The 14,381-nt window shown below is 47.2% G+C and overlaps 1 long non-coding RNA gene across 1 annotated transcript; it reads left to right on the forward strand.

The window, feature by feature from the left end:
• Positions 1-14,301, forward strand: LOC121106077. The gene is made up of 2 exons (XR_005838803.1): positions 1-974; positions 13,917-14,301. It is a non-coding gene; the product is annotated as an uncharacterized LOC121106077 (long non-coding RNA).
• The last annotated feature ends 80 nt before the right edge of the window (positions 14,302-14,381 follow it).

Raw genomic sequence — 14,381 nt, forward strand, 5'->3', positions numbered from 1 at the left:
CATGTTATCATTTTCTTTATTAATTCCACACATTTCAACAAAACATTTTGTCAGGAAAAAAAATGTTAAGAAATTTACCCAAGTAACAACACATTTCCTAAGGGAATGGGATGAGAAGATACCGTGGAAGGAACAGCATTTGAGATGAGGAGTAAAGACTTTGTAGCAAAAGGGGTATTTTTGACAGGAGATATGGCACCCACCGAACCACAAAGGAAATGATGATGTGTATTTGGAGAATGGGAGTCAGCCTGTGGCAGCTGTGTGGGTGTCATCAGAGATAAGGCTGGAGAGAAGGAAGGTCAGATATGGAAGGCCGAAGGACCAAGAACCCTCCTCTGAGGGAGCGGTGACTCAGATCAGAGGGAAGCTTTAGAACAGTGGATCTCAAAGACCTAGGAAGGGGAGACACCTGGAGGCTAGAGGGCCTCTCTGGAGGCGCTAAAGGCCATTGCAGAGGGAGGGAGAGGTGGGTTTGGACAGCTGAGAGGCTCTGAGAGGTCGTAGCTAACCTGGGACTCAAATCGGGACATCTGGGTTATGGCGGCCTGAAAGATCACTACAAGGAAGTCAGCAAGGAGCAGGTTGAGAACCAGCTATGTTCCATCACCAGCTAGCTAAGCAGGGGATAACCAGGGTCAGCATTTGATGACGACGCCCAGGTGCAGTTGTAGATGGTACACTCATGAAACGAGCTAGGGTGTTACAGGCACTTTAAAATGCATTCTTGGAGAGTCAATCAAATCCTGAACAAAGGACCTACGGATAATTCCTCCACGTGGGGTTAGATTTTGCCCCGGTCTCTAGCCGTAGAAACTCGGCTTGCAGAATTCTCACGAGCAGCAGCAGAGGGCAGCAACGGCAGGTGGGTGGCAGATTCCTCGCAAGGCGCTCAGAGGACTTGGGCTTCTGCCTTCACCAACAGCAGGTGTTTCCAGATGCTGGGGAAGAGAAGGCTGGCCCCGGCTTGCCAGGTAAACCACACATCCATCTTCTTGCAGATGGCAATGCTGAGCAGGGCAACAGGGACCTCTTTATTCCATCAAGTGAAAAGAATAACAGCTACATTTATTGAGTGCCTACTATTTTTAGAGCCATGTGCATATTATGCCATTTAATTCTCTTAACAACCTGAAGAAGTTGGTATTATTATCACCACCTACATTTTATAGGAAAGGAGTCCAAGTGGATATAACTTGTAAATGATTGATATCTGGTTCCAGAGTCCACATGTTTAAACATTACATTGTATTACCTCTCCAGGAAGTGGTATTGTTATTGGAGTGAGTGAGTGTGTGTGTGTGTGTATGCTTTGCTTTTTGGTGCATAGAGAGTTTTTGTTAGTTTGTATACATTTAGGGTAAGATGGATGCCTTGTAAATTTTTAAATCTTTTCTTTTAAACAAGACACTATAGGGGCGCCTGGGTGGCACAGCGGTTAAGCATCTGCCTTCGGCTCAGGGCGTGATCCCGGAGTCCTGGGATCGAGCCCCACATCAGGCTCCTCCGCTATGAGACTGCTTCTTCTTCTCCCACTCCCCCTGCTTGTGTTCCCTCTCTCGCTGGCTGTCTCTGTCTCTGTTGAATAAATAAATCTTAAAAAAAAAAAAAAAACAAACAAGACACTATAAGGCAGAAACAAGATATTTTGGTTTGTGGGAGCAGAGCCTCGTGAAGTGTGATCGCGTGACTAGTGCTGGTCCGCGAACTGTTATGGGTCTGCAACAAGGTTAAGTACAGAAATTCAGAGCAAGCATTTAGACGCTCTTGTAGCAACTTGACAGTCATTTTATGCCTGTTGAATCTAATAATAAAAATTGGGGGCTCGTATTTTGTATGTCTTTTATTTTAATTTTCCAGTGATTTGTATTTATTATATTTGAGAAAAGTTAAGTCCACAACAGATTAGAATTTTTATTTTTAGAAAGCTGGTTGTGGGGCACGTAGGTGGCTCAGTCATCAGTTAAGCGTCTGACTCTTGACTTCGGCTCAGGTCATGATCTCAGGGCTGTGAGATCGAGCCCTGCATTGGGCTCCGCACTAGGCGTGGAACCTGCTTGAGAGTCTCTCTCTCTCCCTCTCCCTTGTTCCTCCCGCCTTCTCAAAAAATAAAGATTCAAAAAAGCTGGTTCTTCACCACAAGATTGCTTGAAAGCACTGTAGCAGGGTTTATAACACATACAGAAAAGTCTAGAGGGTTTTAGATAGGTTCCTTTTATAGGGGAAATGAGCAGCCAGCACAGTTATTAAAACATGGAGACACCACTCCTCTGAATCCCCCAATAGCTCCACTGATGGTCATGATTAAAATAGAGCGGGGGGGGGGCAGTTATAGGGGAGGAGGAAAATGAAGACCGAGAGAAAGCAGAAGGGAAAACCTTGGTAAAGCTTCAGGAACAGGAGCTGCTTCCCTTCCTGGCCAAATCACTGCAATGAGCATAGGAAAAGTGCATTATAAAGAAACAGATGGAGTGTGGAATAACTTTTTAAAAAACTGTTCCTACGTCTTGCCGGAGCACTTACATTCGATACAGCGAAGGATTCTGAGAGCCATGTAACCAACCGGCTTCCACCTCCATTCATTCCTAGTCTCTTACCTTAAAAAAAATACCTGATTTTCAGTTGAAGGATGAGCCCTTGGCCTCCCTCCAGCTCTGGCATCAAAAAGTTGTGATTTAGGAATGCAGAAGAAAAAGTTTTAGAAGTGGTATTTCTCAGAGAAACACAAAAATCAAACAAAAAGAGAACTTGCCAAGGCATAAGTAAAATTTAAATCTAGGAGTGGAGGGGCGCCTGGGTGGTTCAGCCGTTAAGCATCTGCCTTCAGCTCAGGGCATGATCCCAGCATTCTGGGATCGAGCCCCGCATAGGGCTCCTCCTCTGGGAACCTGTTTCTCCCTCTCCCACTCCCCCTGCTTGCGTTCCCTCTCTCGCTGGCTGTCTCTCTCTCTGTCAAAAAAATAAATAAAATTAAAAAAAAATAAAACTAGGAGTGGAGATTGTGAGGGTGAAGGAGGAAAAAAAATGAGCCATTCTTGGTTCAGTGGCAGGTGGTTTCCTTCTCTGAGGAGATAAAGGGGGAAATGCTTCGCAATGTCCTGATTCAGGAGTACCTGCTTAGCAGTGCACAGAGTAGACATCCATCCATGAAATATGATTTGCCAACAAGTGTTTCCCAGTTGCCCCCAATCTTTCCTCCCCTGCTGCTACTCTCCTTTCCCCTTACTTTCCTTTTTAAAATTGTCTTATTCGGATTCAGGAAAGGAGGATATGTCCATTTCCAGATGAGGATAGCTGAAGTTGGGACTTTAGGGAGTGACCTAAATCAAAGGTCAAATGTGGCAGCACCTGAGAACTTAGAAGTTAGTTCTAGGTGGGTCAGAATGGGGAAACCTCCTGTAGGGACGTCACAGGCCATCAGAAACAAGACAATTTCTCAGACTTGCCCGCAGGTAGGTGTGGCCATGAGACTAAGTCCCCGGCCAAAGGACGTGACAGAGACAGTAAGTGTGAAACTTTGGGTCATGTCCTTAGAGAGAAGGGGAATGTTCTCTGATTTCCTTTCTCCTGCTGGCCGGAATGCAGACACAAAGATGACCCATCTAGAACCATCCAGACAAAGTCAACTTCCTAGGAAAGACAGAGCAACCAGATAAAGAAGCCAGGGCCCTGCCAACTTAGCAGAGAACACCTACCACTCCAGCTTTAGCTGTTACTGGAGAGAAAAACACCCTTTTCTTGCTTAAGCCTCTGTTGTTTTAGACTCTGTTCTATGCAATCAAACATATTCAAATGAATACAGACTTCCAGAAAAATATGCCCTCAAGACCACTGCTTTGAATGCCATAACAAACAATTAGGGGCCCCTGGGTGGCTCGGTCAAGCCGAAGACTCTTGATCTCTGCTCAGGTCATGATCTTGGGGTCTTGAAATCAAGATCAGAGTGAGGCTTCTAGTTCAGCGGGGAGTCCGCTTGAGATTCTCCCTCTCCTTCTGCCCCCCCCTTTCTCTCTCTAAAATAAATACATCTTTAAAAAAAATTTGAACAGAGATGTGAACATACATAAAAGTGCCAACTTCACATCTGTAAGAAAATACAGCTTGAGAGAGGGGACTGGAGCTCTTTGTCAACTAAGAAAAATAGGCTTAGCAAGATCCATTCCCATCCCCCAATTCTAATGCTTTTAGCCACAGAATCCTGTTAAGTTATTCCGAATCTAGTCCTCTCCATCTCCATAAAGCTTTCACTCTCTTCATTACTCCACCAATCCAAGCCATTTTGCCATCACCCCACCCTCAGAATGCCTGAAACACCATCTAATCTCTCAGCTCTTACACTTGACCCAGTTTCCCTAAATTTCAAATCAGAGGCAACTCAACTCTGCTCTCTCAAAGGACTCTCTCAGCACACCCCTCCTCTGTGTCCTCACACTCTCCCAGATGAGATTCTCCTGATGTGTGGTTCCCAGGAGAACAATTTCCTGAGCTCAGAGACAGCTTACTCAATGTAAGTTTACCCTTTCTCCCTCTTCCCACGGACATTTATTAAGCTCTTTTTCTTTGCCAGGGGATCATACTGGGTACCGGCCTATACACCTGGCACCGGCAGGAACAAGAGAGGAGTCCAGCTGTCATGTGGCACAGATGTTTGGAGGCTCACTTCTGTCTAGGATCTAAGACAGTATGTGTGATGCAGGGAATGGGAAGGGAGTATGTGAGAACTTTTCTGCATGTGATTGGAGTAGCATTTCAACACAATATGAAGAATTAAAGTCTAATTTTAAACAGGTGGGTGATAGGTAGCCATAAAGGAGCGCTAACTTAAGACTTAGGACATTTCCAGAAATCGACATGCTAGTACTTACCATTACTTTTTTATAAAATAAATTGCATTGCAGACCCGGGCTCAAATTAATGTTCTATCGGTTCATCAAGCAAGTCCAATAGGAAGCCAGAGGGATCTGATTTTTTTTTAAAGATTTTATTTATTTGACAGACACAGAGAGAGAGAGAGAACAAGCAGAGGAAGCCGCAGAGAGAAAGGGAGAAGCAGGCTCCCCGCTGAGCAGGGAGCCCAGTGTGGGGCTTGATCCCGGCACCCTGGGATCATGACCTGAGCCGAAGGCAGATGCTTAACCGACTGAGCCACCCAGGCACCCCAGGATGTGATTATTTTTATCAAACCATACAGAGGCACGTTTTGCAAGCTATAGATTGCAAGGAGCCCTCTTTGCTTTGGATCACTGGAATGCTTTCTCCTTGGATGTGGTCTCTCAAATGCTGCATGGAACTCTGTGTGTCTGGCCCTTCTCATTGTCAGATCGATGGGAGATTTTTAATACTGATTGGATGAGTGAAGGTATAAGATAAAGGTAGGAGTGCACCAGACATCACTGGCATTTCACAGTGTAATCTGCCCTCTATGCAGATGTTGGTTTGGCTACTACATCTCTCATTTGCTATCTGCATTACCCTTGGCAAGTTGCTTATGAGCGTGGGCTATGTAAGAGGGTTAACAATAGTGAGGACGGTTGTAAGGATTAAACGAAGGCACTGTTACACTTGACACGCTTCCTTGGCTGAACAGAGCTCTATGTTTCTGCCAACTTTCCATCGACAAAGCTCTTGCCCTCCTACCTCTGCTCCCGTCTAAATTCATCTGTTCTCGCCAATCACTCTCGCCGCCTATGCGCAGCCTGGGCTCCACCCCTCCCTGCGATGCCACGCCTCCCCGCGATGCCACGCCTCCCCACAGTGCCACGCCTTCCTGCGATGCCACGCCTCCCTGCGATGCCATGCCTGCTTCTATACAAGTTCTGCTTCCGCCCTAGCAGCCCCGAGTGCGCCCCCTGCTGGTGCTTTGGCAGCGGTCTGGAGTCCCTTAGTCACCAATCAGCAGCCGGCAGGGCCCACCTGCCCCTACCCTCTGAGATTATCTGTCTTCCCTCAGTCCCACATGGGCCAATCAGTGCAAGGCAAGCACCCCCAAAACTTTGTAAAAAAAAAAAAAGGGGGTGGGGGGTGGACAGAGCAACCATGCTCACGTCTATGCCCTCCCTAAACCTGCTCCTTTTTAAATGGGTGCCATATTGAAAAGGATCTGATCCATCAAGTATCGTTCAGGAGAAATCAATAAGCTGCTTTTTTAAGGGATATTTGTATTTTTGCACGGGTACGTCATTAATCAATAGGGTGAAGTTTCAGGTATAAACAATAGGACAGAAGAGAGAAATTTGGGCCTCAATGAGTCCCAGGACCCTCCAATCATACCAGCTAGACCAGTTTATTTCACCGGAAGGCAGGTTCTATTCACAGTGGAATTGTACAACGAGCTTGTTGCCTAAGTAACCTTGAAAAGCTGTCTTATGACGCACATATTACAAAACCAAAAGGTTGAAGAAGTTTTCTTGGAGGCTACTCTGTGTCATCAGGGTTTAATAATAGAAGTTAAAACACCCTCCCAATTGGAAATAAGATGATTCAAAGACCCAACTGAACACTTTGAACAGCACGCAAACATCCCGTCAATCATAAAGGCAGTAGGCAGTCCAAGAATTCGTGTGTGCCGTCTGCACACCTTGGATGTTTACCTGTGTCCCTGAGAACTTCTAGGTGGCATGATGGGACTGAAGACCTGGCCCCTGGAGTACTAGTCTCGGCAGCAGCAAGGGGCGAAAACGTGAAAGAGAATAAAAGGCACCTGTCTGCATCAGAACACCAGAGACAAAGCACGGCTCTCATTTGTAGCCAGCTGCCTGAGGCTTCCCAATTGAAGCTGAGAAAGGGCTGGGCTTTTGGCAGCTGGGCAGCTCACTGGCTGTGGGAGGCCCCCTTCCTGCATTTCCCGGGGAAGAGGGATGTTCTCTTTTATAGAAATGGGGTGGGCAGTGGGCATGTGAACTGCAGGTGGGACACCAGTGTGTGCAACCCAACATCCAGACCTATGCTGTCCCCGCGGTAACCTGGGCCACAGCTGGGAAGGTCCTAGGTTCCTTCCATTTGTAGCTTTTCTTTTTCTTTCTGAAGGAATTCCCAGACATTGCGGGTTTCCTGGACTATTTACACAGTACTATTGATACAATGTCACTTTGATACAATTTACTGTCTTCCCTCGGCCTTCTTCTAATCTTATTACCTAAGTGTTAGAAGGCAGGGTGTAGAGGGGGGGGGTGGGATACCAAACTATTTTGTTTTCTGGGAAGAAGAGAGTGAGCATACCTAAATAAATAAATAATTTAATTAATTAATTAATTTTAAAAAATAAATGTCTGGTTAAGGAAACACCTGACTTATTCCCTTTCTCCATCCTGACCCATTCTACTTGTTTTTCACACAGAGGAGCTCTTCGGAGATTAATCACAGGCTGATTGTCGTATACTTTTTGTGGAGCCGGGGGGGGGGAAGAAAAGCTTAAAGGAGGAGGTAGGAAGAAAGGCAGGTAGCTGGCTAGTAGCAAAAGGACTCAGATGCCCATGACTATGGGGGAACCGGGCTGAACGTGAGAGCAACCTGTTCTCCAGATAGACTGGTGAGTGCCCAGTGGGATCTCTTAGGGCAGATTAAGAATACAAACACTGTAGTCGTGTCCTTTGGGGCATCTGTTTGCTTGAGTATCAACTTCTTTTCGGCTCAACTCATATTTGTCAACACAGGAAAAACACAAAATTGACCAGCTCACAATATACTTGCCCATCCTAGAGAGAGTCAGATCAATGTTAGCAATTCAAAGCCAAAGAGCAGTTCTGACCTTTTAAAAGCCCTTAGAATCTGAGATTTATTTTTCTGCTAGAAAAGACTCTAGGAGACTATCAGCTGGCTCATCCGACTTGAAGAAAGGAAGGAATTATTAATGCGATTTCTGTTTTGGAGTGAGGCAGTTGAAGCATAGAACATCAGAGGAATTAATTTTCCCGAAACCCTGTAGCCAGTAAGGGGTGGGGAGTGAGAGTCCAAGCTCCCCACTTTGGCAGGGTTCTGTCTTACATCCTGTTGTCTCCTGGCTGATGCATTACAAGCAATACTTTCCTTCTGTGCTGGGACGAGGCAGTGGGGAAGAAACAGGTGGTTACTCATCAGGCTGCTGACATCTGCAAAGGGAGCAGCACCTGTGGTTCTTGAACCCTGGCTGTCCCTTAGAATCACGTGGAGAGCTGTGACTGCGCCCCCTGGCCCATGAGTCAAATCTGAGCCTCTAGGGGTGGAGCCAAGGGTCTCCCTAGTTTGTGCAAGCTCCCAGGTGAGCTGAGAGCCACTGTTCTAGAACCCTGACTCTTCATGGTGGACAGATGGAAGACAGAGACTTGCCTGGAGCCATGCCCGCACTCACAATCACCTGGAGGGCTCGCTGGGCCCAGCCCCCAGTGTTTCTGATGCTCAGGTCTGGGGTGGGATGGAGGATTTGTATTTCTGCGGACCTAAGGACACCGCTCTGACCACTGCTGACCTAGAGGCAACTTTCTTCAAAATTACACTTGCCTGTCTGGAGCCTGAGCGTCTGTCATACCCCCTGGAGAGGACTTGGGGTGCACAGGTGGGCAAGAGGGTAGTTTTGATTAAGAATCCGGGTAAAAAGGATTACAGAGCACATGGCTCCTATTGTAGTTGCGCTATTCCTCAGGTGTCCTGCAGCCCGACGAAGGTGCCAGCGAGCAAGCCAGAATATAAAAACCGGAATTGGAAGTGGCTCACCTTTCTTTCTCAGCTGCAAGTAAAGGCTCTTGAAACTCCTACTAGAACTAGTGGATCTCCAGCAAACGGCTCTAAAAAGGCTACAAATAGTCTATTATCATGCCTTCTGGCAAGCCAGCAGCCCAGAGCAAGGAAAGCAGCATGCCTGGAGATCTGGGGCCCGTTTGACTTCCATGGGGCTTGTCCGGGCTCCTTGCCTTCGCCTTATAGGGTAATTGCGAAGACTTCAGTCACAGAATGAGGTCTGAGAACATGTTGCTCTCAGAGGAAAGGTGGCCGTGAAATGAAAACACAAAGGGTGTGGCAGATCCATCGTCCTCTGAATGTAACCACCCGTCTCTGCTGCTCCCCTCTTCTGTGTCTTTGGGATGAACTGGGCCTGAGCTAGGCTAGTCCGCAGCGGGAGGAATGGTGTGGAGGTCGGTCATACTCCAATAGAGGGGGCTGTGGAGTCGAATTCCCGAATGCAGGGACGGTGATGGTAATGCCAATGCCGGGAGAGAGGGCTTATGTCATGATGTAGGAAAGACCTAAGGAATTCGAAGCCGAGGGCCAAGAAAGAATTCTTGAGACGTCTTTGGTGCAAAAAGGTGGTTTTATGAAAGCACCAGGATCAGACCTGTGGGCAGAAAGAGCAGCACTGGGGTCATGAGGAATGGCCCATGATACACTTTCAAGTTGGGAGGGGGCTCGGGGGACCATAAGTCTCTAAGGAATTTTGGAAGCAAGGTTTCCAGGACCTTGAGGGGGCTAGCTGTTGTTGGGAAAAGGTCATTTATTACCGTCTAATAAAACCTTAGTCATGAGACCCTTCAGATGTATTTTGGTGGGTCATCTGCTTGGGGGATGACTGCCAACATGCATCTTGGGGGGTAGAGATAAAGGAAGTTTCCAAAGGAACTTTTATATATTATAGTAGACTTACAGGTTTCTGGGGTTGGGCTAGGGCTGCCTTTTGCCCTTAGCAAAGTATTAACATCGAGGCAGCTGGGTCCCTAGAGGAAGGTCACTCTGCCTGTCTCAAGGACTTGTCCGTGGGCTGTAGGTAGTACGGAAATTTAATTTTTCTTCTGCCTTTGTTTCCCACGTCACATGATGAGCCATTCCAGAGAAGCGGCTATTAATTACCACGTAGGAAGGAGAAAATCGAAAAGAATCTCCAATGAACCTATAAGTTCAGAGCCATGCCTCACCAACCCAAAGATCCCTTCCATGAGATGTTAATGTATGCAGTGGCAGGGCATAACTTAACACTCTAGGGAGTGACAAAACGTTGGGGAAATTCTAATCGCCAACAGAGTCACCTCCCTGTGCGGGACCCTACTGATGGGATTTGGACAAACCCACAAGGCCAAGCTATTCAAATCTGGGAGATATTGAGACTTTTAAACCTGAGATTTTGGGGCACCTGGGTGGCTCAATCAGTTTAGCGTCTGCCTTTGACTCAGGTCATGATCAAGGCGTCCTGGGATTGAGCCGCACAGCAGGATCCCTGCTCAGCGGGGCGTCTGCTTCTCCCTCTTCCTCTGCAGCTCCCCCTGCTCATGCTCTCTCTCTGTCAAATAAACAAAATCTTAAAAACAAACAAACAAACAAACAAACAAACCTGAGATTTTAAGTGATTCCTTAGCCGGGAGAGACAAGAATTGGGATACCACAGTAACCACCAGGTCACTAAGGCCTCTTCGGCAAGTGTCTAAGCTGGCACCCTGAGTCAGTCTGTGGCCAAGGCAATACTTGCCCTTGACTTCTCTATGTGGCCTAGATGAACTGAGGCTCTGGGGGGATCTCTCTGCCTCTGGCTGAAGGTCTCACGATGTACTCTGGACCAGCATCTCACGATGCTGTACTCTGGAGCTTTTGGTCCCTACGCTCGGAACCGTTCCAGAGTCTGTGGGTCAATGGAAGTGTGTTAAACCCTACAGGTACACCACCCGGTGTGGCATTTCAGGGGATTTAACCTATTTCACTTGTGAAAAGGCTTCTTCTAAGCACTTCAGCTGGGTCAAGGACACCAACAGGCCGGTTAAAGAAAAGTACAAGGAGGCTTTGGCTCGGACTTTTGGGGTTCTTTGTGATGGGGCTTGAATTGTTTCACAAGCCCTGGCCTAATTTCCGCAAAGCTTCCAACACTGAGGATGAAAGGCATTCCAGAGCTGAAAAGGATTCTATCCTCTGGAGTGCGAGGACTGCCCGTGGTAAGGCCAACTCTGACAGGCTTAGCAGAAAACCGTTAATGCTCTCTGTTAACAGCCACCCCTAGGAAGGATATCATTGTTTTCCATAAAGAAATATAGATCATCATTTTGCTTTGAGTTTCTCCAGAACGAAAGGGCTCTGAATGGTGGCCAAGAGGCAAATGAGAGTAGGTGTCCCCAAAATGTCAGGCTGGCTGACCTGATCAGGGGAAGAGAAGGGGGAGGCAGAGGAGGGAGCTGGCATTGCAGCTCCATTACCGGGGGAAGTTAAAAAAAATTTTTTTAACTTTAGTAAAATATCCAGAACATAAAATTTACCAGTGTAACCGTGTTTAAGTATGTAGTTCAGGGGCACTTGGCGCGTTCACACAATTGTACAACGATCACCATTATCTGTCTCCAGTTTTAAAATTTTTTAATTAGAATTTTAATGTAGATTTCTTTTTATAAAGCCATTAAAAAGAATGAGGTCAATCTTCTATGCTGAGGTGGAAAGATGTTAAAAATACATTTAAGAGAAAGAGCCAGACACAGAGCAGTGTGTACGGTAGGTATGTTTTGTGGGTATGCTCGGATAACTTCAGGGAGATAATACAGATTGTGGAGGGGGGTTACCTCGGATCGTAGTGATGGCCTGGGGGGCATGGTCTTTGGAAGCTGAGGAGGGGTGAGAGACCTGTGTTTGCAGAAAATAAAAAAATAAAAAAATAAAAGGCTAAATGTCAGATTCTGAAGTGGAGGGTGTGTCCCAGGGGCCCAGGAGAGAAATGGGAGACGGGTGAAATGGCAGATGTTTGAAACCTTGAACACTTCAGATTTGGGGGAATTGCAAATAGGAAGAGCAACAAGAAAGGAGGGTGGGATCCAAGATACACTTGGGGTCTGGTGCTCATTTAACACAGCGGTTGGTACTGAAAATTCTCCAGCGAATGCCAACAGTTTGATAGCTCTGAACAGCTCTAGAAGTGAACCAGCCAGACTTTTTAAGGTTCCTGTAAGAATGCCTGCTTCATTTCTTCTCATCTGCTATCCTCCTCCTCATGCAAGCTGTTCTCAGAGCCCAGATCAGGCCTGCCAGCCGCAGAGGAACCGTATTTCAGATCCTCACATAACAGTTCCTTGTCTCCAGAACCTTCCATATCTTAAGTGCATAGCTCTGGTCTTTCATCTGTTTTCCCCGTCGTCTGCTTCTACCCCGGGCGTGAACTACCACTTTGCTTCTGCCCTCCATTTCCCCCATTGCCCCCCCATTACTCCCAGCTCCTCCTCTTTTCTCTCCCCATCGCTTCCCTCCCACTTGCTTCCTCAGCGAGCCATACAGTGGATTTCACAGCCAGATTGATACACAACTGTTCTTTCCAGACCAGCTCTCTCTTTCATTTCCTGGCAGCAACCTGAATGTCCAGTCCAGACTCAGCCTGGCATATTGAGGAGTGCCTGACTGACTTCTCCAGGCTCCCTTGTTAGCTCCCACGCCCCAGACAAGCAACCTCAGAAGGCTTAGAGGGACAGTGGGGGCTCATGTCTTGCCCGCCCCCCCCAACCCTTGTTGTCTCAGTGGCTGTCATGAGTTCCTGGTCCTGGAGTCTGAGGAGTCTGGAGTGATTCCGAAGGCAGCCTCAAACAGCCCTGGTCTGACTTCCAATTTAGACCCCTCCGTGCTCTCTAAAAAGGCGTTAGTGACTTGGAGTTCAAGACCGAGGACTGCCTAGCGCCTTGTGGACCATGGACATGGTCTCCACATCAGCTGCAGCCACACAAGGCCCTTTTAGGGTCCCTCCTTCCTGATGGCCAAGGATGAAAGGGTCAGAGACCAAGGGGCATGCACACATCTGTGATCCAGATTGCAGTTCTGGGATTGAGCCCCAGCAGTGTACCAATCATTGACCAAGAAGTGAATCAATCTAGAACTGCGCAAGAAGGGGTCCTAAAAATTTAGCCTTTCATTTTTACGTGTGGCTAAAGAGAGAGGGTTTGTCTTGATACGAGGTGATCAGAACCTGCGTCTAAGCAAGAGAAGGTGTTCCCATAATTAGGATGACATTTTAGAGGAAGTCCAACAACCAACTTAGGGCGAGCCCGTCTTGTAGAGCTGTGGTTGGCCCGCTGTGCCACCAAGCTGTCGCAGTTCTTTTTCATCATTGTCTTGGGCAGCCTTCCAGCGGGGGGAGGGGGGGGACACTGCTGCCAAGTGCACCTGTGTAGGAATATCCAGGCAGAGGGATCTTTTCTGCTTAGGCAAGATTAGGGTAGGTGTGGGTTAATAAAGCGGGAGCCCACTATGTAGAGTGAGGTGAAATGATTTTTTCCCCAATTTCTATACAGAAGTCTGCATACTTTGTATATAGGGATTCTTCGTTCTCGTAACAATTGTTGCAGTCATTTTATTTTTTCGGACTGAGCCACCCAGACTTGTCACAACATGTGCTAAAAATGCACAAGATAAAAGCAGCGGGAGAGAAGAGAAACTGGAAAATGGTTGTATGCATCTGTGTGTGGTGGCGGGCACGGGCAGAGGTAGACGGGCACAGGTGGACACGCAGGTTTCTCTTCCTTTGACCAGCGAACAATCAGAAGGACTTGCAATACGATTGCGTCTGTTCTTCTAAAGCAGCAATGGAGAGACTCCAAAAGCGCTGATACTCATATCCTGTGATTTCGCAGGAGGCAGTATAATCCCTGGTTTACAAAACACGAAATGGGCTTGAATGGAAAGAAACCCACAGCACAGCAGGAGTCCAAATCTGGGAAGGCACAAATGGCTCCTGAGTTGCAAACGTACAGAAGTGCTAAGATGAGTGCAGTCTCCCATCAGGGCCGGTTGTCAGGGCACTCTGGCACTCAGAGGACTAGACCCCATCACAACCATATCTTATATTTGGGCAGATGGCACTTTTAGCTCTGACAAAGCACTCACCTTTACTGCCTTCTTTGGAACAGCTCCTAGATGGACTGCAGTGTCGTAAGATTGCTATAAGTGCACTGTAATAATCTATACAGATGCAGCGCTTTCCTTTATTGTCTGAACAGACTGCATTCGGAATTCATTGCTGTCAGGACCTGCTCACGAAGGAGTGAATAACGAGAATGTAGCTTTATGTACCATTATGTCTAATTCTTCGCCGTTTCTAAGTGATGGGAAAGCATGGACCAGACGAACTACGTATGTGCAGAGAGGTGGGAAGACAGCGGTGGATGGAGAGGCAACTCATCCATGAGGAATCTCACATCACGCAAACCTGAGATTAGGCTGAGCTCGGTCCAGGACAACGGCCCTTCAAGGCTGCTGACAGGGAAGTCAGCAAAGCTGCTCTTGTGAACAATTAGGGGAGCCTGGTAGAGTGTCTTCCAGAGCTTGGTGTGAGGGTTTAGGTTAAGGTATTAAAATAATAGAGAATTCTAAAATTCGCTCCCCCATTCTGAAGTCTATATTGTCATCTTGTTGTCTGGACTAAGCTTTCACACACACACACACACACACACACACACACACAC

This window comes from Ursus maritimus, unplaced genomic scaffold (assembly GCF_017311325.1).
Source record: "Ursus maritimus isolate PB19 unplaced genomic scaffold, ASM1731132v1 scaffold_30, whole genome shotgun sequence".
Taxonomy (NCBI): Eukaryota; Metazoa; Chordata; class Mammalia; order Carnivora; family Ursidae; genus Ursus; species Ursus maritimus.